Source organism: Aquarana catesbeiana, linkage group LG03 (genome assembly GCF_042186555.1).
Source record: "Aquarana catesbeiana isolate 2022-GZ linkage group LG03, ASM4218655v1, whole genome shotgun sequence".
NCBI classification, from domain to species: Eukaryota; Metazoa; Chordata; class Amphibia; order Anura; family Ranidae; genus Aquarana; species Aquarana catesbeiana.
In genome coordinates, this window is record NC_133326.1 from 386,584,045 (window position 1) to 386,606,378 (window position 22,334).

The window sequence follows — 22,334 nt, forward strand, 5'->3', positions numbered from 1 at the left end:
GACTGCCTGCATAGGGATACACAGAACATCTATACATCGTGCAGATAAACACAGCCCTCCCCCGGTATACACTGTAGTTCAATCTGGGGGAAGGAGGCCTCTATAATTTCCTTTTCTGTTCTCTGAACATTTTACAAGACAGGAAGTGAAGAAAAATTAGTGAAACAGACAATAAAAAAGCTGACACTGGTTCTAGCATTCTCTTAAAGCGGAGTTCCACACAAAAATGGAACTTCCGCTTTTCGGAACCCTCCCCCCCTCCGGTGTCACATTTGGCACCTTTCAGGGGGAGGGGGGTGCAGATACCTGTCTAAGACAGGTATTTGTACCCACTTCCGGCATAGACTCCCATGGGAGTCTACGCCTCTTCCCGTCCCCACCGCGCTGTCTGCTGGGAACACACAGCTCCCAGGAGAGAGCGGGGACCACTTGGGACGCGCAGCGCGACTCGCGCATGCGCAGTAGGGAACCGGGAAGTGAAGCCGCAACGCTTCACTTCCTGACTCCCTCACCTAGGATGGTGGCAGCAGCTGCCGAGAACCAAGCGGGTTCTCGCCGTCGCCTGCTGACATCGCTGGACCCTGGGACAGGTAAGTGGCCATGTATTAAAAGTCAGCAGCTGCAGTATTTGTAGCTGCTGGCTTTTAATATTTTTTTTTTTTTTGTGGTGTGGGTGGACCCCCGCTTTAAAGAAAAGCATTTTACTTCTCTCTTTGGTTCCTGTCCTGAGACAACCCTTTTATCAGACAGGAAGTGAAGTAATCTCTTCAATGGAACCTCTGAATGCTGTTAAACCTGACAGGAGTCCCAATCTTTCCCCACTCTATCCAAAAAAAAAAAAAAAAGGAAATTTTAGTATATACTCTTTTAGTGTTTACTTAGTTCCAATTAATTATTGCATTATCCATTTCTTAGCTTTACCAAAGATTCCTATTTAACCACTTGCTAACCTGCTACAGTATATATACTGCAGCGGGGCAACACATGCAGGCACGATCACGTACATGTATGTCACTATGCCTGTTCAGGCTAAGGGGGTGCATAACAGCTTTGCTTCCAATACTAATGATCTGTGATTGGCCAACTGCTATCACATGATACCTGGACCAAGCACCCTGTACCATGTAATTTGCTGTAGCCAATCACAGATCACTAGTAATCACAGCTGTCATGAATTAATCTCATTCATGACAGTTCAAAGCATTGCTGGTACAATGATCTTTATTGTATCAGCAATCAAAGTGTAAAAAAAATCCCTGATCACCTCCCCAGGATAGTACAGTGTTACTATGGTGACAATGAACTACTCCGATGAAAGTATGTTAAAAAAACAAGAAAAAAAAAAACAAGAAAAAAGTAATTAATAAAAAAAAATAATTTAAAAGTTGAATAAAAAAAAAACAAAAATACTTTTTTTAGTCTTTTTTTTACCTAACTGTCACCAGTCAGTGTCCCTGATCACTGCCACACCAGTCATATGATGGTGCTGTACTGCACTAATGACAGTCTGTAAAAAAAAAACTGTGAAAAAAACTATTTTGTTTTAATCTCTTAATTTTCCAAAAAAATACAAATGAAAAAAAAAAACTCACCATGCCTCTTACTAAATACCTCAGACTGTATACTTTACAAAAAGGGGTAATTTTTGGGATATTTGTACTGTCCTGGCATTTTAGGGGTTTCAAGAATTGAGATAGGCAGTCAGTACATCAGGATTGATCAATTCTGAAATATACAGTATATACCATAGTTTGTAGACACCATAACTTTCACACAAACAATTAATATACACTTATTGGGATTTTTTTTTTTACCAAAGACATGTAGCAGAATACATTTTAGCCTAAACGTATCAAGAAATTCGATTTTTTAATTTTTTTCTTAGGATAGGTTTTAGACAATAGAAAATATAATTTTTTTCAAAATGTGTGGTCTTTTTTAGATTACATAATAAAAAATAAAAACCCAGTGGTAATCAAATACCACCAAAAGAAAGCTCTATTTGTGTGAAAAAAGTGGTATAAATTTCATTTGGGTACAGTGTTGAATGACAATTTCCAGTTTAAAGATGCACATTGCTGAATAGCAAAAGCTGCCCTGGTCATGAAGGGGGTAAAACCTTCCGGAGCCGAGGTGATTAAAAACGTGTTTTCAAAATGATAAAACATTGCATGTTGTGATGGCAGTGGGTATATGGGAAAGACAAGGTTTGTGAAGGAACTCCACACTACGAGCTTTATGTTTGTGTGAATGAAAATGAAAGTATCTCCTGTTTATAGTCTTTTCTCCGGCCTGTGTTTTAGATTTCCCACGTGGCTCTGTCTAATTAAACATTGAGCAGTGACTGCAACATTTGGAGGTGGTTTGTATGCTGTAAAGTCGTCAAAAAATGTACTGAGAGTAGTGAAAAATTTCCAAGTTAGGAAGTTGATATTGTTTTTGTAGAATTAGTTTTGATATGATACTCTTGTGATCACACATATCAGCAATACGTATCAGGCCTTTGTTCATCCACCAGGCAAACACTTGGAGGTTGAAACCCAGGATGAAATCAGGGTTGCTGGCCAAGGGAGCATGAAGGGATTTACATCCATACAGTTTCATTAATCTATCCCATACGCTCAAAGAAAAGGATAGTGTAGGGCACATTATAGTTGGTCTATCTTTGGTCTGCAGCCACATTAGGTGACTAATCGGTTTTGTGGGATGGAGAGATAATTCAATTTTCATCCATGTTTGCTGGAACCTTTAGTTATATTTTAACTTAGTGAATGAGGTGAAACTCTGCTTACATTAATTATTCAGTCATCGTATATGTTGTTTCTTTAACCTCCCTGACGGTATGATTATTTAGGATTTTAGGTGCTGAAAGCGGTACAATTATTTTGCATGGAAATTTGGCGTTTTATATTGTAGGTCTGTAATTCTTAACAATAACACACTTAAATCTGTCCAAACAAGAGTCTATTAGATATCCCGGGTATTTTTGAATATTTTGAATTTGCCGCCAGGCTCCGCCCCCGTGTGTCGCGCCGCTTGCAGGGAACGGAGCCTGGCACGGAGAGGCTTCGGAGGAGGACGGAGCCCGCAGACACAGCGGGGGACATCGCAGGATCCCGGGGACAAGGTAAGTAAAGCCACACCAGGATCCTGTAATGTAATCCCGAGTGTGGCTCGGGGTTACCGCTAATGGTCCTGAATTTTAATCCCGAACCACACTCGGGAAAACCGCCAGGGAGGCTACTCTCCCTTGGACATGATTGCGTATTTATTGTAAAGTACATTTTCACTTAACCTCATTTACTTAGAAAATTAAAAATTCACTCTGCAAAGTGAACATGATCTACTCTGAGTTAAGCTGGCTATACACATAAAGATTTCACTCGTTCAGCCATAGTTTCCTTTATCCACACTAAGCAGCTATGGATTGAGGAATCTCCTGCAGCCAACTATTGTATTCTGCCAGTCCACACCTGCAGCTGTCAGAATACCCAAACAGTGACTGCAGCTGATTGGCTGCAGTAATTGTTCGATGACTTTTTTTTATGCCCAGCTCCTTCCATTTCTCAATTCAAAGACAAGCTGGGTTGTGTCGGCAGGGCCACCCACAGTGTGAACTTCAGCCAATTAAAAGAAATTGGACAAAATTAGTGTATGGCCAGCTTAATAGAGTAGTCAACCCACACTGATAGCAGGGATATACATATATAAGGTATCATCACTGTAAGTAATCTCATCACACAAAGTACAGTAGAAGCAATTAATTTGGCAAAATGTTCACTTTGGTTTGCAAATCGAATAAGTAAATCTTGGTTCACCTTAAATACCAAATAATGCATATGACTGGATGATTAAAGGGAACACTGCTTTACCTTACCTTCACTAAGTTAAGTGAATATTCACTTTTCAAAGTACATATACCCTTGGAAAAACTAAAGATAGCCATAGAGGGATCAAAATACAGTCGGTTCCATAGGGGCTGTTCCCTATAGACAATCTAACAATCGTCTTCTGTTAATAGAATGTTGGAATATTTTAATTTTAATTGGCTCCTGCTGTCAGTTAAATCCTGTGAGCAGAGAGTGGGGGGGGTGGAACGCTCAATGGAGCACTTGCTCAGACAGACACAGAGGAGAAGGAGCCAAGATGGGGACTGCAGAAGTGGAGGTTCAGGGATATTCTGCGCAATAGTATTGCAAAGAGCAGTGGAGTGTTCATTATATTAATTTTAAAAAAATTGGCTTTAAAATCACTTTAACTAAAACTCTTGAAAAAGCCATGCAGGCCAGAATGATTAGTCAGTGGGCAAAGACTATGCCTTAAGCTCAAATAAAGATAGATGTAATTCCTTACTACCAGAATGAACCTTGCTTGGGGGTAGATGCTTCAATATAATGCTATAAGCTCTGCTTGAATGCCTTTGTGTGTTTATCCCGTCAGATTCCACAACTTCTACCAGGTGTCGGCCCTCCTACAAAGCACATCTTGCTGAATATCACCTGGATTGGGCTTGGTCGACTAAGCCCTATCTGGGTGAAACGTGTCAGTGGGGTTTGTCCTATAGGGGAGACTGAGCTGAAGCTGTGTTTTGGTTCTTCAGCAAAGTATAAACATAAAATGAATGGTGTGTCAGATGATTTTTGCTGATACTGTCTCTGCAGTAAATGTTGATTATATCTGCGCTGTGCAATCGCATAGTAACTGATGTTAATCCTCACACTGGTTTATTGGTAAGTCTGCATTTGAATGTTGTTCATAATCTGAACAGCTATTCTAACTTTCATTCAGCTGATTGGTGGTTAACGTTCTGACAATATGACTTTTTATCTCAGACTATTCACTGTTTGGTCTGTGGAAGAGATCTATGGTCCCAATAAGCCACTTCACCACTTTCTCCTACCTGTAGACCATGAAGGTATTTGATTTTGCTTGTTACTTTATTCAATGATCCCTATGGTTAGATAGAATATGTTACATCTGACATACCATTAATTTTATGTTTGTTATACTTTTATATAGGATTTAGTTGAATAACTAGCCAGATTGATAAAACACGGCATACTGGTTATTAACCCTTATCCTGGTGTAGTGACTCAGGGGATTCTTCTGCCCAGTAAGTAGTGTATTACCGCTGACTGGACGGTGCTACCTTTTTTGGTACCGTTAAAGTCTGCTCAAATTGTCCTATACTCTTTAAACAGTCTATATATGGATGTGGTACCCCCTTAGCTATTTTTTCTTTAAATAAAGCGAAAAAAGTCGTACGATCTGTCGTACAATATTCGGATCGTGTGTATGAGCCATAGCAAGCTGTAAAAACGTTGGATCTAGGAAGCCAGTAAAAGACTGCTGTGTAATTTGTCCCTTGGATCATCTAAAATATTCAGTTGATCCTGCCTGGTGCTGCCCTCCCCTCTGTAAACTGACCACATTTATCATGGCAGATGATCCATGATACTGTGGTCAGTTTACGTGCCTCCATCATCCCTCTGTCTCTCCTAGCTCCCCCTCTCCCCCACTCCCTTCCTGACAACTAAACTCTGCCAATCTGGTCCCCACCCTTCCTCTCCTGCTGCTAAAATAACTGTTTGCTTACTAAAATCCCACGTGTTAGATTACGTTATGTGGCCCAGTGTATGTTCTTTACAAAAAAATATGCCGCTTTATACCTTATTTCAGAGCGCCCTCAGCTTTCCTCCTCTCCTCAAGGCTGACACCAACAGGGGATTCCCAGCCCCTCCCGTAGTTCTCAGATTGGGGGAGGAGAGCGGTGGGCAGCCACGTGAGTGCCAAGTAGCGCTCTGATATAAGGTATAAAGCTACATATTTTTTATAAAGAACATACACTGGGGCACATAATCTAACACTGGGGATTCTAGTAAGCAAACAAAGTGGCTTTACAACCACTTTAAGATCCCCACCTTTATTTTTCCAGTCTGTGTCCCATCAGGAAGAATTCTCATTACAGTACTTCCTATTTCAGAGCACAGCAGGAAGTAAGAGGAGATCTCCCCAAAGCCTGGGGTTGTCCCCTGTTAGAAAGTTGCCACCAAAACATGTTCACCCATTGGAAGATTTCCCCTTATCTCCCTGTTGCTGTGAAAACTCAGAAATGTTGGATTTCCCATCACTTTCTGTACCAGAGACAATAGCCATCAGGAAAAGTAAGTAAATCCCTCCAGAAGGGACACAGACAGTACTAAAAACCTGATAGAGGTTCCAAGCCTTCACAAAATCTATCCAACAATAAAACAATGTTTTGGCTTCACACAGACTTCAAAAGTAGCATCTACCTTTATAATGACTTTTTACTCATGTATCATTCACTGAGCACATTTCACAGTAAATGCGGGTAAGCTTTGAGGACAATATGGAATACGAGAATATTTATGTAAAAACTCCAGCAGTCTTGTACTTTCAGATATACTGAGATACCAAATACATTTACTATATATATATATATATATATATATATATATATATATAATTTTTTATATATATATATATATATATATATATATATATATATATATATACATATACATATACATACACATACACACACACACACACACACACACATATATATACATATATATATATATATATATATATATATATACCGTATTTATCGGCGTATAACACGCACTTTTTTCCCCTTAAAATCAGGGGAAAGTCGCAGGTGCGTGTTATACGCCGATCCCCTGAGCTGCACAACTCAAAAATCGCCGACCGCGATTTGAAAATGGCGCCGCCAGCGCCGAAATACACAGAGCCGGTCCTTGGCTCTTTCCGGCGGCTCTCGTTCATTTTCGGCTCCACTCGTAGTCCCGAGCGGAGCTATCCGAACCTACTCGGCTAGGTTCGGATAGCTCCGCTCGGGACAACGAGTGGAGCCGAAAGTGAATGAGAGCCGCCGGAAAGAGCCGAGGACCGGCTCTGTGTATTTCGGGGCCGGCGGCGCCATTTTCAAATCGCGGTCGGCGATTTTGAAGACAGGGAATCGAAGGCTGCCCTGGGCAAGGCTGCACTGTGGAAGGCTGCACTGGGGAAGGCTGCACTGGGGGAGGCTGCACTGGGGGAGGCTGCACTGACGAGGCTGCACTTACATGGCTGCACTGACATGGCTGCACTGACAAGGCTGCACTGACATGGCTGCACTGACAAGGCTGCACTGGGGAAGGCTGCACTGACAAGGCTGCACTGAGAAGGCTGCAATGATGGGCATTTAAATGTAAGTTTTTTTCCCTTTAACTTCCCTCCTAAAAGTTTTTTTTCCTTAAAATTCCCTCCTAAATTGGGGTGCGTGTTATACGCCGGTGCGTGTTATACGCCGATAAATACGGTATATATAATATATATATATATATACAGGCATACCCCACTTTTAAGTACACAATGGGGTTTTATTACTAAAGCTAAAAAAGGGCAAAATCAGGCTCACTTCTGCATAGAAACCAATGAGCTTCCAGGTTTTATTACCAAAGCTTAATTGAACAAGCTGGGGTTAGAAGCTCATTGGTTTCTATACAGACGTGAGCCTGATTTTGCACTTTCCAGCTTTAGTAAATAAACCCCATTGCGTACTTAAAAGTGGGGTATGCCTGTAGATATATATATATATATATATATATATATATATATAAACATACACACACACATACATACATACATATACACATACATATATATATATATATACACACACACAGTATCTCACAAAAGTAAGTACACCCCTCACATTTTTGTAAATATTTTATTATATCTTTTCATGTGACAACACTGAAGAAATGATACTTTGCTACAATGTACAGCTTGTTTAACAGTGTAAATTTGCTGTCCCCTCAAAATAACTCAACACACAGCCATTAATGTCTAAACCGCAACAAAAGTGAGTACACCCCTAAGTGAAAATGTCCAGATTGGGTCCAAAGTGTCAATATTTTGTGTGGCAACTATTATTTTCCAGCACTTCAACGCTTCTATGACGACATCACAGAGCTGTTGAATGTTAGAAACCTTGCGCTCCTCCACCTTCATTTTGAGGATGCCCCATAGGGTTTAGGTCTGAAGACATGCTTGGCCAGTCCATCACCTTTACTCTCTGCTTCCTTAGCAAGGCAGTGGTGTGTTTGGGGTCGTTATCATGTTGGAATCCTGCTCTGCTCTGAAGGGAGGTATCATGCTCTGTTTCAGTATGTCACAGTACATGTTGTCATTCATGGTTCCCTCAATGAACTGTAGCTCCCCAGTGCCAGCAGCACTCATGCAGCCCCAGACCATGACACTCTCACCACCATGCTTGACTGTAGTCAAGACACACTTGTCTTTGTACTCCTCACCTGGTTGCCGCCACACATGCTTGACACCATCTGAACCAAATAAGTTTATCTTGGTCTCATCAGATCACAGGACATGGTTCCAGTAATCCATGTCCTTAGTCTGCTTGTTTTCAGCAAACTGTTTGTGGGCTTTCTTGCAAATCATCTTTAGAAGAGTCTTACTTCTGGGACGACAGCCATGCAGACCAATTTGATACAGTGTGCGGCGTATGGTCTGAGCACTGACAGACTGACCCCCCACTCTTTCAATTTCTGCAGCAATGCTGGCAGCACTCATATGTCTATTTCCCAAAGACAACCTCTGGATATGACGCTGAGTACGTGCACTCAACTTCTTTGGTCGACCATGGTGAGGCCTGTTCTGAGTGGAATCTTTTTTTCAGATCCTCAGAGAGTTCTCTGCCATGAGGTGCCATGTTGGACTTCCAGTGACCAGTATGAGAGAGTGAGAGCAATAACAGCAAATTTAACACAGCTGCTCCCCATTCACACCTGCGACCTTGTAACACTAACGAGTCACATAACACCGGGGAGGGAAAATGGCTAATTGGGCCCAATTTGGACATTTTCACTTAGGGGTGTACTCACTTTTGTTGCCAGCGGTTTAGACATTAATGGCCGTGTGTTGAGTTATTTTGAGGAGACAGAAAATGTACACTGTTACACAAGCTGTACACTCACTACTTTACATAACCTACTTTACTTTTGTAACAAAGTGTCATTTCTTCAGTGTTGTCATATGAAAAGATAGAATAATATGTTTACAAAAATGTGAGGGGTGTACTCACTTTTGTGAGATACTGTATAATAAATATATATATATATATATATATATACACACACACTGTATATATATATATATATATATATATATATATATATATATATATATATATATATATATATATCTTTACTTTATAGTCTGCTCCTGCTTTAAAATGAAGTCACATTGCACACTAAACAACATAGTAATCCATAACAAACTAGTAAATATATATAACAACTTTAAGGAGATCTATACTGATGGTAAAATGTTAAAAAAATAAATATGTTTCACCCAGAAAAGAGCTACAAATTGCAACTATCAGGACATACATTTAGATATATAGAACTAAAATCCGTTACTACAAGGAGAGCACTCATACCTTGGTTGTGAAATTTTTCACCACAGATTGGTGTAAGAAATCATCAGCCTGTTATTATAAAGTAACAGTCGGCCTCATCCTGCACAGTCAGGGCTGTTGCAATTGCATGTAGTGAACTACGAGCGGAGATGAGATTGTCATAAATATGCTTTTTTGTGCAGCTTGCAAATAGCTTATCCTGTTCCATAGAGATGCATGCTTGAGATCACCGCAGGTCTCTGCAGACACAGTCAGCTCGCCTGCTGAAAAAACTTAAAGGGAACCCGCACATGATGCTCTGCACTCAAGTCCTCGTCAGCTCCTCCTCTTTTCCATCTGTAAATTGCCCAAATGAGTTAAGCTTGGCTAATGTCGGCTTATGCTGCTGGGAGACGGCAGAAGCATCCAGGAAGGTAACTCCTACACTGCCTTGTGGCTCCCGAGCAAAAGAGCAAACTCTTTATTCTGTCTGAACAATCTAGATCAGAGATTTATTTAAGCGTTGGGTTCCAAGGACATTTTTACCTTAAAGCAAGCCAAGACAAAGTCCATGATATACTAAAGCAGGGGTAGGCAACCTTTTGAGCACAATGTGCCAAAAATGAAATAAATTTAGCGTGCCGATTTTATAACAAAAAAATGTCAACTTCACACTCTCAATCGCGAAAAGGATTTTTTTAGTAAATGCTGTAAACTACTTTAATAGTGAGAAATTAACATCCTGCACTCTCACACCTCAGATGAGCCCCAATTCCAGCAACTCCACACCTCGGATCACTGTCCCCCCCTGCAAATTTGTTTCACCATTGTACCCCTCTGCACATCTGCCCCACCACTGTACCACCCTGCTCATCTGCCCCACCACTGTACCCCCCTGCTCATCTGCCCCACCACTGTACCCCTCTGCACATTTGCCCCACCACTGTACCCCTCTGCACATCTGCCCCACCAATGTACCCCTCTGCACATCTGCCCCCCCCCACTGTACTACCCTGCTCATCTGCCCCACCACTGTACCCCTCTGCACATCTGCCCCACCACTGTACCCCTCTGCACATCTGCCCCCCACTGTACTACCCTGCTCATCTGCCCCACCACTGTACCCCTCTGCACATTTGCCCCACCACTGCACCCCTCTGCACATCTGCCCCACCACTGTACTACCCTGCTCATCTGCCCCACCTCTGTAACCCCCTGTTCATCTGCCCCACCACTTTACCCCCCTGCTCATCTGCCCCACCACTGTACCCCCCTGCTCATCTGTCCCACCACTGTACCCCCCTGCACATCTGCCCCACCACTGTAACCCCCTGCACATCTGCCCCACCACTGTAACCCCCTGCACATCTGCCCTACCACTGTACTACCCTGCACATTTGCCCCACCACTGTACCCTCCTGCTCATCTGCCCCACCACTGTACCCCCTTGCATATCTGCCCCACCACTGTAACCCCCTGATCATCTGCCCCACCACTGTAACCCCCTGCTCATTTGCCCCACCACGGAAACCCCCTGCTCATCTGTTTTACCACTGTACCCCCCTGCTCATCTGTCCCACCACTGTAACCCCCTGCTCTTCTGCCCCACCACTGTAACCCCCTGCACATCTGCCCCACCAATGTAAGCCCCTGTACATCTGCCACACCACTGTAACTCCCTGCTCATCTGTCCCACCACTGTACCACCCAGCTCTTCTGTCCCACCACTGTGCCTCCTGCACATCTTTCCCACCACTGTACCTCCTGCTCTTCTGCCCCACCACTGTAACCCCCTACTCATGTGTTCCACCGATGTACCTCCATTCTCCTCTGTACCCCTCTGCACATCTGCCCCACCTCTGTACCCCCTGCTCCTCTGCCCCACCTTTGTAACCCCCTGCTCATCTGTCCCACCAATGTACCTCCTTTCTCTTCTGCCCCAACACTGAACTCCCCCTGCTTATCATTCCCACCACTGTAATCCCCTTCTCATCTGGCCCAACACTGAACCCCCCCTGCTCATCTTTCCCACCACTGTAACCCCCTGCTCACCTGCCCCATCACTGTACCCCCCTGCTTTTCTGTCCCACCGCTGAACCCCCTTCTCATCCCTCCCACCACTGTACCTCCTGCACATCTGCCCCACCACTGTACCCCCTTGCTCTTCTGTGCCACCACTGTATCCCCCTGCTCATCTGCCCTATCAATGTACCCTCTTTTCTCAGCTGCCCCACCACTGTACCTCCCTGCACATCTGCTCCACCGCCGTATCCCCATGCTCTTCTGTCTCACTACTGAATCACCTTCTCATCTGTCCTAACACTAAACCCATCTGCTCATCTGCCCCACCACTGTAACACGCTTTCTCATCTGCCCCACCAATGTACCTCCTGCACATCTGTCTCACCTCTGTACCCCCCTGCTCTTCTGCCCCACCTCTGTTCCCCCTGCTCTCCTGCCCCATCACTGTAACCCCCTGCTCATCTGTCCCATCAATACACCTCCTTTCACATCTGCCCCACTGCTCCACGCCCCTGCTTTTCTGTCCCATCACTGAACCCCCTTCTCATCTGCCCAAACACTAAACCCCCCTGCTCATCTGGCCCAACATTGAACCCCCCCTGCTCATCTGGCCCAACACTGAACCCCCCTGCTCATCTGGCCCAATACTGAACCCCCCTGCTCATCTGGCCCAACACTGAACCCCCCTGCTCATCTGGCCCAACACTGAACTCCCCTGCTCTTCTGTCCCACTGCTGAACCCCCTTCTCATCTCTTCCACCGCTGTACCCTCCTGCTCATCTGTCCCACCTCTGAACCCCTCCTGCTCATTTTCCCCACCGCTGTACTCTCCTGCTCATCTGCTCCACCGCTGTATCCCCTTGCTCATCTATGATAAGTGTGATATAAAGAATAAAGTGTGGCGCTAAAATAGACTTGTTCCTTATTGGGCAGGACCCACCAGAATAACAATCTGAGGGCCAAATCTAGCCCAGTGAGGTATTTAATAAAGTGGGATTTTCTCAAATCCTATATATAAGAAATTAATGGGAAGAAAATAGATTAACAAGGTAGTCACCCTTATATTCCCATATATCAAGTATATATTATGAATAAGATCCGATAGGGAACAACCAGATGGGAAGTTGGTTGTGTTGCCCCTAAAGGGATATCAATGTGGGGTTTAGTGAATGTGCTATTCAAACGTGAGAAAGAAAAAAGAAAAAAGAAAACATGGTGCTTAAATTAGATCAGGTGTGTATAACCCTGAAATTTGTGGATCAACATCTATTGTGCTGATGGGCAATTCTGCAAACGTGTTTGCCTGCTCATAACGGGTACCATACAGATGCGTGTATATTAAATCGATATGTACACGAACAGAAGAACTTATCTTAATGTAAGTGCAAATATATATATAAATAATGTCCATACATGAACTCAATTAAAATCAGGTGTGAGTCCAAATGCTAGTCCTATAGAGGTACACTTAGAAACTTGGCTACTGGGGCTTCCTTCGGACAGCCAGGATGGTTCCCATGTATTCAGATGGTAAAACTGTAACTGTAGATATAGGTATGTAAAAAATACTCTTACCAAAGATGGTGGACTCACCAGCCAGCGGCTTCGGAGTCAGAATGAGCTTGTGGCAAAACGAACGGCGGTGGTTGAAATGCTGCTTCATCCGTTAGTAGAGACGCTGGAAGGTGAGGATCTCCACAGAATGGCCTCCCACACTTCAATGTTCAATTCACCATACAAATCCTCAGGTGAAGAAATCAGAGAAGAGACTCCACATAGTGTAAAACTGCTTCCAAAAACTTTAATAAAAGTTTTGCGATAAAAGAATTACACTGGCTCGTGGACCACAACAGACACCAGGTATGATAAAGGTACAATGGCCCATAGACAACAACAGAGGCCAAGATACAAAAATGTATAAAATCAATAAAAAAAGCGCTTATTCAATCGTGGCACAACAGGCATATCAGACCCTAAATAAGCGCTTTTTTTATTGATTTTATACGTTTTTGTATCTTGGCCTCTGTTGTTGTCTATGGGCCATTGTAGCTTTATCATACCTGGTCTCTGTTGTGGTCCACGAGCCAGTGTAATTCTTTTATCGCAAAACTTTTATTAAAGTTTTTGGAAGCAGTTTTACGCTATGTGGAGTCTCTTCTCTGATTTCTTCACCTGAGGATTTGTATGGTGAATTGAACATTGAAGTGTGGGAGGCCGTTCTGTGGAGATCTTCACCTTCCAGCGTCTCTACTAACGGATGAAGCAGCATTTCAACCACCGCCGTTCGTTTTGCCACAAGCTCATTCTGACTCCGAAGCTGCTGGCTGGTGAGTCCACCATCTTTGGTAAGAGTATTTTTTACATACCTATATCTACAGTTACAGTTTTACCATCTGAATACATGGGAACCATCCTGGCTGTCCGAAGGAAGCCCCAGTGGCCAAGTTTCTAAGTGTACCTCTATAGGACTAGCATTTGGACTCACACCTGATTTTAATTGAGTTCATGTATGGACATTATTTATATATATATTTGCATTTACATTAAGATAAGTTCTTCTGTTCGTGTACATATCGATTTAATATACACGCACCTGTATGGTACCCGTTATGAGCAGGCAAACACGTTTGCAGAATTGCCCATCAGCACAATAGATGTTGATCCACAAATTTCAGGGTTATACACACCTGATCTAATTTAAGCACCATGTTTTCTTTTTTCTTTCTCACTTTTGAATAGCACATTCACTAAACCCCACATTGATATCCCTTTAGGGGCAACACAACCAACTTCCCATCTGGTTGTTCCCTATCTGATCTTATTCATAATACATACTTGATATATGGGAATATAAGGGTGACTACCTTGTTAATCTATTTTCTTCCCATTAATTTCTTATATATAGGATTTGAGAAAATCCCACTTTATTAAATACCTCACTGGGCTAGATTTGGCCCTCAGATTGTTATTCTGGTGGGTCCTGCCCAATAAGGAACAAGTCTATTTTAGCGCCACACTTTATTCTTTATTTCTGATTCACAATTTGTCTGATTGTTGTGTTGGCAGCTCTCCATACATTTTTTGGGACTGGTGCAATATTATTTTTGTTTGATAAGTGTGATATGCAGAGTGGTGAAAGGGAGCAGAGATGAGACACATCTACCTGTCCTGGCACACTCATCCTGCTGATCCACCTCTCGCATCCAGCCCACGTGCTTATATGTGATGTATGTGATGTCACATACAAGCATCTGGAATGGATGCACAATGATGAGCTCAGGTCAGGGGCATTTTATGAAAGCAGTGGGCCTGTGTGCAAGATCATAATTTGGGCCCCTCCAGCTGAGAAAAAGTGCGGCGCTCTGCACCACAGGAAAAGTTGGGTGTGATTTTCATTGCGCCAAATACTGGCAGTGGCTTAAAGGGACACAGAGTGCAGGGGTTCAGTAGTAAGTGAAGCAAAGGTTCAGGAATAATTTCAACAAAGTTCCCAGAAGCTCAACAGCAATTCCACAAACTGTCACCTGATTGCGGTTTTCTCAATCAAAGTGAAATCTCTTCTTTCTGGGAGTGTAAGTGGCAACCAATCGAGTCATCTTCCTCCAGATGGTGGGGGGGCTAGCAGGACTGTGATTGGCTTTAGCAGTGGCCAGTGGAAGTCCTCCTCCTCCTGGAAATAGGGACAGGGACCGCCCCCCTAGCAGAACTGCACCCAATCTCTTCCCTATCACAAAAGCTGACGATTGCAGCTACAGCAAAGTTAGAAAACCAAACAATGTTTCCCATCTTTTACAATGTGTGGGGGGCACAGTGCCTCCCCCTCAGTGCAGGTGTGGGGTGGGGAATTCTGAAACTGGAATGAATTAGTGTCTTACTGACACTTCGCTGCGCTGCTCTGCTGATGGGGAGGGAGTCGAGTGTGGGCAAAAGAGGCTCTGTGTGCCGGGGGTTGCCTACCCCTGTACTAATGCATAAGTCAAGGTGATGTATAAAACACCTTTAGTACATCTCTGGACTACATGCACATTTTCCCATGTTTTATCCCTTCAAACAGTGGCTCGTGATCAAAAATGCATACACTGTCCTGTCACCATTTGAGGGGGCCACCAGGATGGTGAGCATGTGCATGCATCAGTGATACTGTCCCTCTTGTCTACCTGTTGGAGCACACGCTGTATGGAATAATGGACAGGGCACTTGAGGCAGAACAGAGGGAGGAAGAGGAGGACTTCCTTACCTCTCAAGGCCCCCTTTATCCAGACAGTGTTCCTGCAGGCCCGCCGATCACACAAGAAGAGGAGGAGGAGGAGGATTGTGTTAGCATGGAGGTGGAGCCTAGCACTCAGCATCAGCAGCAGTGTTCAAGGGATCATTTACAGTCCCCAGAAACCCATGGACTTGTACGTGGCTGGGAGGAGGTGGCTGCGGATCAGGTCATCCTTAGTGACCCAGAGGACCGAATGCCTCAGCAAACCTACGCTGCATGGCCTCCCTGATCCTGCAAAGCCTGCAAAACGACCCTTGGATTCGTGGTATCAAGGGGAGGGATCAGTACTGGCTGGCAACCCCCCAAACATCTTCGGAAGGCCTTGCAGAAAGGTTTGTGCAACGCGTTTCCAGAGCTTGGGAGGTTACAAATTCCTGGTCCTGGACAACGTGTTGCTGAGGCTTCGGTCAGTCACAGAAGGAGCGGCGGAGAAGGTGGCCGTCTGACAGATGCGTTCAGACAATTTTTTAGTCCACAGCCCCAAGGTCTGATCGGTTCCAGCAACCATCGCCAGCATCTGATTTACATGGTGCAGGAATAGCTAGGAGCAGGATCAGACTTGGAGACCTTTCCAACCGAAAATCCTCTGGGTTACTGGGTCTTAAGGATGGATCACTGGCCAGAGCATGCACAGTATGCAATTGAGCTATTGGCCTGTCCTGCATCCAGCGTTCTTTTCGGAACGCACATTCAGTGCTGCTGGAGACTTTGTAACCGATCACAGAGTGCGCCTGTCCATCGACTCCGTTGATCGGCTCACCTTCATAAAAATGAATCAGTCTTGGATCACCAGCTACCAAGCACCTGATGCTGATGTAACCAACTAATTTTTTTATGAATGTGAGATCCCTTGAAGACTGCCTATGCTGATGCTGAGTGACTATCCTATTATGCTGAGTGACTATCCTATTCCTCCTCAATGTTCGTGTTGATGCTTGTAAGAACATTTTTGGTTCTGAACACCACCACCAGCGGCTAAGGCCTAATTTTTCTGCCCCTGTTTAACAGAGGTGTGTACTTACAATTTTTGCTGTAATATTTTGCAGCAGGGCTTGTTCCTGCACTCAACTAGAGTATCTGTGAGGGGTTGCAGTGTTGTGGCACCACCACCAGTGCCTAAGGCCCAATTTTTCTGCCACTGTTAAACAGGGGCGTGTAATTACAACTTTTGCTGTAATATTTTGCAGCAGGGCTTGTTCCTGCGCTAAACTAGAGTATCTGTGAGGGGTTGCAGTGTTGTGGCACCAGTACCAGTGCCTAAAGCCCAATTTTTCTGCCCCTGTTCAACAGGGGCGTGTAATTACAATTATTGCTGTAATATTTTGCAGCAGGGCTCGTTCCTGCGCTCAACTAGAGTATCTGTGAGGGGTTGCAGTGTTGTGGCACCACCACCAGTGCCTAAGGCCCAATTTTTCTACCCCTGTTCAACAGGGGTGTGTAATTACAACTTTTGATCTAATATTTCACAGCAGGGCCCATTCCTGCGCCCACCAAGAGTAACTGTGAAGGCTTACAGTGTTGTGGCAACACCACCACACCACCACCAAAGGCCCAGTTTTTCTGACCCTGTTCAATAGGGGCATGTAATTACAATTCTTGATATAATATTTCACAGCAGGGCCCATTCCAGCGCCCACCAAGAGTAACTGTGAGGGCTTACAGTGTTCTGGTACCACCAACACCTAAAGCCCCAATTTCTGAAGAGTATATAGGGCAGGCCCCTACTTTCAAACATCCGACTTACAAACGACTCCTACTTACAAACAGAGGGAGACAACAAGAAGTGAGAGGAAATCTACCTAAAGCAGTACCGTATTTATCGGCATATAACACGCACTTTTTTCCCCTGAAAATCAGGGTAAAATCGTGGGTGCGTGTTATAGGCCGATCGCCCCCAATTTTGTGTGATCGGAGCGATCGCGGCGATTGCCGCGATCGCCGCCGACATACACAGCCGTGTGTAAATTCAAATATGGTGCCGAGACTGCAGGGACTCGGCGGAGCTGAGATACACATACCCGAGAGTCCTCGGCTTTTCTTGCGCCGCTTACAGTCCCGCCCATAGGGCGGGACTGGGCGGGACTGTAAGCGGCGCCGAGAAAAGCTGAGGACACTCAGATATGTGTATCTCGGCTCCGCTGAGTCCCTGCAGTCTCGGCGCCATATTTGAATTTACACACGGCTGTGTATGTCGGCAGGGATCGCGGCGATCCCACAAAGCTGCACTGGGGCAAGGCTGCACTGGGACAAGGCTGCACTGGGACAAGGCTGTACTGGGACAAGGCTGCACTGGGGCAAAGCTGCACTGGGGCAAGGCTGCACTGGGGCAAAGCTGCACTGGGGCAAAGCTGCACTGACAAGGCTGCACTGACATGGCTGCACTGACAAGGCTGCACTGGGGCAAAGCTGCACTGACAAGGCTGCAATGGACACTGGGGCAAGGCTGCACTGACAATTCTGCACTAGGGCAAAGCTGCACTGACAAGGCTGCACTGACAATTCTGCACTGGGGAAAAGCTGCACTGACAAGGCTGCACTGACAAGGCTGCAATAGACACTGGAGCAAAGCTGCACTGACACTGACAAGGCTGCAGATGGACACCGATAACACTGCATTGATGGGCATTTTAATGTAAGTTTTTCTTCCTTAAACTTTACTCCTAAAAGTTTTTTTCCTTAAAATTCCCTCCTAAACTTGGGGTGCGTGTTATACGCCGATAAATACGGTAATTAACCCAAAAAGAAAAAATGTAATTTGTTGCAGTTTACAGTCCTTAAATGTGATAGCTGCATTTGTTTTCTTTGGTAAGCTTTTTTTTTTTTTCTTTTCATTTTCACCTGGTAATCTTGTCAAAAGCCTGGTACACATGATCGGATTGTTGGCCAACGAAACTGTAGACTTTTGTCCGAAGGGCGTTGGCCCAAACTTGTCTTGCATACACACGGCACTCAATTGTTGGCCAACAATCACAAATGTAGTGACGTACTACACGTTTTTTCAGCTCTTTAGCGCCACCCTTTGTGCTCCTTCTGCTAAATGTGTGTTAGTAGAAGTTTGGTGAGTGTTTATTCGGGATTTTCTTTTCGCGCTTTTCATTTCTCACTTTTCATTTTGCGCTTTTCAATTAGTTTCTGAACGGCTATTCGTCAACCAGCCATGTTGCAGAATTGGAGGAGATAACATGTTATTTATTATTGGCCTTGGAGTTGTTGCTTTGACATTATTTTTTTGGTTGAATAATGATTTGATTTTCTATATTTTTGGATGCATAGAATGCACTTTTTGGTTAAGTTCTATTGGCAGATAGCATGTCTAACTTTATTTGTTTTCTTTTTTTAATGCACAATAAAAAAAATTGTGGAGAATAATACTTGGCTATGTGTTTTACTTCAAATGACATTTTGGGAGTAGGCAGTTACATTTAAAAAAATACAATGTAAAATTGACAAGGGACATAGTTGTATCTTTGATCTTAAAAACTACGGGATAATGGTGTTGTGGTAACTTGCCCAAATTAAAAAAAAAATCATAATAATATTATTCTTGATATCACTAGAAAAAAAAAGCCTTTGAAAATTTGTTTGCAATAACTCCATCAGGATCACCAGCAAAGCAGCTTCATTATTATCCCATTCTTCTTCTTCTTAAAGAAGAAGAGAATTGTGCGCTGCATTTCGAGATTGCATAATTTTCCACGTCACGAATGTTAATTCTCCATTACAAACGCTAGTTTACAGGACCGTCCGCTTTTGGCTCGTCCTTGCTTCCGAGCATGCATGTTTGTACTTTGGACTTTTGTCCGATGGACTTGTGTACACACGCTCGGAAAATCCGACAACAGACATTTGTCTGCAGAAAATTTTAAAACCTGCTATCCAACATTTGTTCGCGGAGAATCCGACAAAAATTGTCCAATGGAGCATACATACGGTCGGATTTTCCCCCAACAGCCTGTCATCACACATTTCCCGTCAGAAAATCAGATCGTGTGTACGAGGCTTTAGGGTATCTCCACTCTGGATAGAGGACTAAGTTAGATGCATTTACAGATTTAGATGGACTTGACTAAAAAGATTAAAGTAGAAATCCAGCTAACACTTTTAATCAGTTACAGCAAACATTTACTTTCCTTTTAGAATAAAGATGAATACAAGCTGACTTTTTTGTAAGCGCCTCTGTCAGTTGGTTTGCCCCAACCCTCTAACTACCACTTTTTCTGAACAGCTTGGTCTGATAAAGGAAGTTAAAAAAGACAGACCTGGGGGCGTGGCCTGGCTATGGAGGAGTGAGGACGTGCTGAGCCCGAGCTCCGTCCAGTCCGCAGCATAATTAGCAGCTACAGGGGTGATTACCCCCCGATTTCCGCACAGGGTATGTCACAGCGGCGGCGGGCTTCTTCCCAGCCGAAAAAAGCCCACCCAAACGGTCAGGGATCGCTGGATTCCTTTCTTCTGGACACCCCCCGTCAGCAGAGGGGGAAATCCAAGATGGCGCCGGAACGAACGGCCACGCTGCAGCAACAGGAGATTCAGCCAGCGCCTCCAGCTCTATCTCCTATCTCTTCTCCCAGGCTGGTAAGCGACTCCATCCCCCCTGCATCCCCTCGCTCCACATCATCACAGGACAGGGACACACACTTGGCAGCTTTGACTGAGGACAGAGACATCAGGCAGCATTTATGGTCTCTCCCCACTAAAGAAGACCTAGAGCGCTTTACAAGCAGGATTGAGAGGGCCTTCAGGCAAGATATTGAACAACTGCAATCTGATACCACTGAGCTGGGTCACAGGGTAGAGACTTTGGAGCAGAAACTCGATGATTCTATACCCGCCATCTCCCAGCTCAGAGAGCAGACCGTCACACACAGTCATCAAATTGAGGCTCTTTTGTGCCAGTTAGACGACATGGAGAACCGCAGCAGGCGAGCGAATATTCGCATACGAGGCCTCCCAGAAGCCACTGCACCTAAGGACATTGTCCCCACCTTACAGGGAGTGTTCCGTGAAATCCTGAGTTTGCCTCCGTCGGTGCCGATTGAGATAGACAGAGCTCACAGGGCACTTCGGCCCCCATCAGAGGACCCTGACAACCCCAGAGATGTGATCTGTAAGCTACACAAATTTACATTGAAGGATCGCATAATGCAAAAGATGCGCAACAGACCAGTCTTTGACTTCGATGGAGCTCAACTGTCCTTTTACCAGGACCTCTCACGGCGTACCCTAATGCAGCGACGGGCCCTTCGCCCACTTCTAACGGAAATCCAGGCGGCAGGCCTCACATACCGCTGGGGCTTCCCATTCAGCCTCCAGGCTTCAAAAAATGGCCGTTGGGCTATACTACGCACAAAGGATGACCTCCCCCGCTTCCTACATACCTTGGAGCTTAACCCTGTAGATTTCCCGGATTGGCGCACTACCCCGGACATCCCAATACCCCAGCTACCTCAACCTTGGATCCAGGCGGCAGGAAACAGGCGGTCCCGGGGCCACAACAGGCAAACGGTGGGCCCACGTCCGGGCACTTCCACAACCAGTGACTAAACGAGCCACCGCCACCCTTATCGCTTTTCCTAATTTTTTGGACGGAATCCCCTCTCCATCATTGACATTTCAGTCAGGGCTCTGGGCCTAACGGACGCGTTGCTGTTACATTCTACCTCCTCCTGCGAGGCATCTCACAGTAGGCCCTTTGCACTACCTTTCTACTACAAGAACCATTAGGCATCATGATGGACTGGGGGGTCCGTGGTCCAGCTCCTAGCCCGGCCACCTTGTCCTCCCCTCTTCTTTTTTGTTTTTGCACTTTTGGGGAGTCCGGGTTCCACAATCTCCTTTCTCCCTTTGTTGAGATGTACTGTTTACCCCCCCCCCCTTTTCAGTTTTGCACATGTTTTTATATTTTTATATATATATATATTTTTTTTTTTTTTTTCCCCACCCTGTTTATGTGTCGGAATGGACTGGACGGAAGGATGGGCTAATCGTCTCCTTGGTGGTCTCCCACGTACCCCACCTAGGCCTCACCTTACTAGGTGACAGTCCCTTGTGGGACTCCGAGTTTTCACCCGGGCGGTTTTTGGGTTGATACCCCCCTCCCGGGCGAGCTCTGTAGATTATTGTTGTTTTTTTTTTTTTTTTTTTTTTTTTTCCCTACCCCTATCCCCATCCCACCTTTTCCCTCCCGATCCCTTCCACTTCCCCACCTAACCCTCTCCAAGCCCCCCTTCCTCCCACCTCCCACCTTTCCCTAGCCTCTCCCCCCCCTCCTCCCCACTTCCCCCTTGATATTATTTTGTGTTCTAGATCATTCTCTAAAGCTAACCATTTACTGCTTTGATCTGCAGGTTGCCTTTTGGCCGACTGAGCCATGCATGGGGGAACCAGAGGAGGGGTGAACGATCAGCTATCATCCACGTCAGGTGCGCCGTCGCTAAAGGTACTGTCCTACAATGTCAGGGGGCTCTGCTCTCCACATAAGCGCAACAGGCTATGGCTGGAACTTAAGAGACTGGGGGCCCAGGTGGTTTTCCTGCAGGAGACTCACTTCAGGGAACAGTCCCTTCCAAAGATACCCACACACCTATACACCCAATGGTT

At 44.9% G+C, this 22,334-nt stretch overlaps 1 protein-coding gene across 4 annotated transcripts in view; it reads right to left on the reverse strand.

The window, feature by feature from the left end:
* Positions 1 to 22,334, reverse strand: part of ACSL6 (acyl-CoA synthetase long chain family member 6) — a 318,324-nt gene that overhangs the window by 204,755 nt on the left and 91,235 nt on the right. Inside the window, exon 1 of one of the 4 annotated variants that reach the window (XM_073620689.1) lies at positions 9,488 to 9,806. The exons of the other annotated variants lie outside the window; for them this stretch is intronic. The gene's annotated coding sequence lies outside the window, so the exon portion shown is untranslated. Of the gene's footprint in view, positions 1 to 9,487; positions 9,807 to 22,334 lie in introns of those variants that run through there. 4 annotated transcript variants of the gene reach the window in all.